The 4,572-nt window shown below is 41.4% G+C and overlaps 1 long non-coding RNA gene across 5 annotated transcripts; it reads left to right on the top strand.

Annotated features, from left to right (window-relative positions):
- Positions 1-253: 253 nt before the first annotated feature.
- Positions 254-2,665, top strand: LOC127922826 (uncharacterized). Of its 5 annotated transcripts, XR_008112469.1 has the most exons (4): positions 254-595; positions 636-668; positions 1,469-1,708; positions 2,309-2,665. It is a non-coding gene; the product is annotated as an uncharacterized LOC127922826 (long non-coding RNA). The 5 variants fall into 5 exon arrangements; XR_008112468.1 differs by having other exon boundaries at positions 254-668; positions 1,509-1,708; XR_008112467.1 differs by having other exon boundaries at positions 254-668; positions 2,349-2,665.
- Positions 2,666-4,572: the final 1,907 nt, after the last annotated feature.

Below are 4,572 nucleotides of genomic sequence, written 5' to 3'. Positions count from 1 at the left end.
GATCAGAACATGCTACCAGTGTATTGTATTTTGTAATGTTATGTATAGTATGTATTATATTGTTGTGTTTTGTTTTGAGTTTGGAACAACTTGGCAGCGACGAAATAGCAAATACTAAACTCGTGGCTCATGGGGCAAGTCACACAAACCACCCCGACTCCGGAGGGCTGGTTAGGCAAGTGAGAACCCAGACCACCAAGCTGTGTCTGCTGCTGGAGGCCCACATAAGGTTTCTCTATGTTTTGAAGTTGTAATTGTTTTGATCCCACAAGAACAAGGAGTTTGGTTGATGAAATCATGTTTCTGGTTTCCTACTATGGTTATCATGGGTATTTGAAAGCAAGATGGAGCCTCACCTGGACACAGCCCTTTTCCCATGTTCACCTTTCCTATACTTATTTAGGGTTTTGGCATTATGGGTCAGCTAGGTCTCAGGTATAGAGTTACCATACATTATGAGTCAGCTAGGACTCAGGTATAGAGTTACCATACATTATGGGTCAGCTAGGTCTCAGGTATAGAGTAACCATACATTATGAGTCAGCTTGGTCTCAGGTATAGAGTAACCATACATTATGAGTCAGCTTGGTCTCAGGTATAGAGTAAACATACATTATGGGTCAGCTAGGTCTCAGGTATAGAGTAACCATACATTATGGGTCAGCTAGGTCTCAGGTATGGAGTAAGCATACATTATGGGTCAGCTGGGACTCAGGTATGGAGATAACATACATTATGGGTCAACTAGGACTCAGGTATGGAGTTACCATACATTATGGGTCAGCTAGGACTCAGGTATGGAGATAACATACATTATGGGTCAGCTAGGACTCAGGTATGGAGGTAACATACATTATGGGTCAGCTAGGACTCAGGTATGGAGGTAACATACATTATGGGTCAGCTAGGACTCAGGTATGGAGGTAACATACATTATGGGTCAGCTAGGACTCAGGTATGGAGGTAACATACATTATGGGTCAGCTAGGACTCAGATATGGAGGTAACATACATTATGGGTCAGCTAGGACTCAGGTATGGAGGTAACATACATTATGGGTCAGCTAGGACTCAGGTATGGAGTTACCATACATTATGGGTCAGCTCGGACTCAGGTATGGAGGTAACATACATTATGAGTCAGCTAGGACTCAGGTATGGAGGTAACATACATTATGGGTCAGCTAGGACTCAGGTATGGAGGTAACATACATTATGGGTCAGCTAGGACTCAGGTATGGAGGTAACATACATTATGGGTCAGCTAGGACTCAGGTATGGAGGTAACATACATTATGGGTCAGCTAGGACTCAGGTATGGAGGTAACATACATTATGGGTCAGCTAGGACTCAGGTATGGAGTTACCATACATTATGGGTCAGCTAGGACTCAGGTATGGAGTAACCATACATTATGGGTCAGCTAGGACTCAGGTATGGAGTTACCATACATTATGGGTCAGCTAGGACTCAGGTATGGAGTTACCATACATTATGGGTCAGCTAGGACTCAGGTATGGAGTTACCATACATTATGGGTCAGCTAGGACTCAGGTATAGAGTAACCATACATTATGAGTCAGCTTGGTCTCAGGTATAGAGTAACCATACATTATGAGTCAGCTTGGTCTCAGGTATAGAGTAAACATACATTATGGGTCAGCTAGGTCTCAGGTATAGAGTAACCATACATTATGGGTCAGCTAGGTCTCAGGTATGGAGTAAGCATACATTATGGGTCAGCTGGGACTCAGGTATGGAGATAACATACATTATGGGTCAACTAGGACTCAGGTATGGAGTTACCATACATTATGGGTCAGCTAGGACTCAGGTATGGAGATAACATACATTATGGGTCAGCTAGGACTCAGGTATGGAGGTAACATACATTATGGGTCAGCTAGGACTCAGGTATGGAGGTAACATACATTATGGGTCAGCTAGGACTCAGGTATGGAGGTAACATACATTATGGGTCAGCTAGGACTCAGGTATGGAGGTAACATACATTATGGGTCAGCTAGGACTCAGATATGGAGGTAACATACATTATGGGTCAGCTAGGACTCAGGTATGGAGGTAACATACATTATGGGTCAGCTAGGACTCAGGTATGGAGTTACCATACATTATGGGTCAGCTCGGACTCAGGTATGGAGGTAACATACATTATGAGTCAGCTAGGACTCAGGTATGGAGGTAACATACATTATGGGTCAGCTAGGACTCAGGTATGGAGGTAACATACATTATGGGTCAGCTAGGACTCAGGTATGGAGGTAACATACATTATGGGTCAGCTAGGACTCAGGTATGGAGTTACCATACATTATGGGTCAGCTAGGACTCAGGTATGGAGTTACCATACATTATGGGTCAGCTAGGACTCAGGTATGGAGTTACCATACATTATGGGTCAGCTAGGACTCAGGTATGGAGTAACCATACATTATGGGTCAGCTAGGACTCAGGTATGGAGTTACCATACATTATGGGTCAGCTAGGACTCAGGTATGGAGTTACCATACATTATGGGTCAGCTAGGACTCAGGTATGGAGTTACCATACATTATGGGTCAGCTAGGACTCAGGTATGGAGGTAACATACATTATGGGTCAGCTATGACTCAGGTATGGAGGTAACATACATTATGGGTCAGCTAGGACTCAGGTATGGAGGTAACATACATTATGGGTCAGCTAGGACTCAGGTATGGAGGTAACATACATTATGGGTCAGCTAGGACTCAGGTATGGAGGTAACATACATTATGGGTCAGCTAGGACTCAGGTATGGAGGTAACATACATTATGGGTCAGCTAGGACTCAGGTATGGAGGTAACATACATTATGGGTCAGCTAGGACTCAGGTATGGAGGTAACATACATTATGGGTCAGCTAGGACTCAGGTATGGAGGTAACATACATTATGGGTCAGCTAGGACTCAGGTATGGAGGTAACATACATTATGGGTCAGCTAGGACTCAGGTATGGAGGTAACATACATTATGGGTCAGCTAGGACTCAGGTATTGAGGTAACATACATTATGGGTCAGCTAGGACTCAGGTATGGAGGTAACATACATTATGGGTCAGCTAGGACTCAGGTATGGAGGTAACATACATTATGGGTCAGCTAGGACTCAGGTATGGAGGTAACATACATTATGGGTCAGCTAGGACTCAGGTATGGAGGTAACATACATTATGGGTCAGCTAGGACTCAGGTATGGAGGTAACATACATTATGGGTCAGCTAGGATTTTTTATCGCTTTAACACAAACAAGAAAAAAAATACTACTATATATAATTTTCATTTTCTGTTTAAATAATTATTTTGCTTTGATCATGGAAAGACTCTGTAACCTGTGAAATGACCTGTGTTTTGGAAACGTGGAGCCTTTGTCTGGCAAATACATTTCTGTTTGTTTTTTTACACTATTCAAGATTTGTATTCCCTGTTACTTTGAAAGAGCATCTGACTGCAACATCACATACCTGGGGCCTCAACGTAAGTTTTGAAATGGATTACGAATATCCTTTATAAAATGGTTCACATAATTATTTCAAAGTGATGATCTGAGACTCCTTGTCTCATATCACTTCTCTAATGTCACAAACCCTAAATGAGTTCCACCACCTAAATGAGTCCAGCGTACCTTTGTGAGACAACTTCTCAATAAAGATATTCTATCCACCACTTCTTAATTTCATTAAATAAATGTGACTGGTCAATCAGAGATCCTGGTCCATCAGAAACTACCCACTGGGCAAACTACGTAATCTCAACGTGGATATTTGGGTAATATTTGGTCGAGATGTTGATCAATGAGATTACAACCTACAGTATATGGAAAGACTTCCAAAAGTTAGTTGAATTTCCAATGTGTTATCACTATGTTATCAACCATCTAAAATCACAACCAAATTACAGTGGAAAAAACAATGTTTTTCAACCAAAAAGACTTCAAATGCTTCAAATTATTCTAGCAAAGTGATGATCAGAAGACTACTTACTTAGCTCCTCAGTGCGGTCATCTGTAAACATGTAGAGTATGAGCTGAATGACCTCAAAATAACCTTCTTAAAATGTTTTTGTACTTGAAGTCGGTAAATTAAAGAAATGTTCCTATTGTGGTTCTAATAATGTTATCAAAGTGATGATCTGAAGGCACTACTTACATTTCTGTTCACAGAGGTCATCTGTAAACATGTAGAGTAGATGGAAGACAGTGAGAACATCATTAACATGAACACTAGAAGATGTTGTCTCTCTCTGGGACTCCTTGTCTCATATCAATGTTCCAACATCAGATAAAAGTCAGGGAACATGAATATAAACAACATGAAATGTTCTACTTCACTAGAAGGTACATCTATAGAAGAGACATTGGATTATATAATGTTATCAATGTGATGATCTGATGACAGTACTTACGATTCTGCTCCCAGAGATCCTCTGTAAACATGTAGAGTAGATGGAAGACAGTGAGAACATCATTAACATGAACACTAGAAGATGTAGTCTCTCTCTGGGACTCCCTTGGTTGGGATTCAATCCAA

Source organism: Oncorhynchus keta, unplaced genomic scaffold (genome assembly GCF_023373465.1).
Source record: "Oncorhynchus keta strain PuntledgeMale-10-30-2019 unplaced genomic scaffold, Oket_V2 Un_contig_27279_pilon_pilon, whole genome shotgun sequence".
Classification (NCBI taxonomy): domain Eukaryota; kingdom Metazoa; phylum Chordata; class Actinopteri; order Salmoniformes; family Salmonidae; genus Oncorhynchus; species Oncorhynchus keta.
The sequence above is the reverse complement of the archived record's forward strand: the minus strand, read 5'-3'. Positions and strand labels throughout refer to the sequence as shown.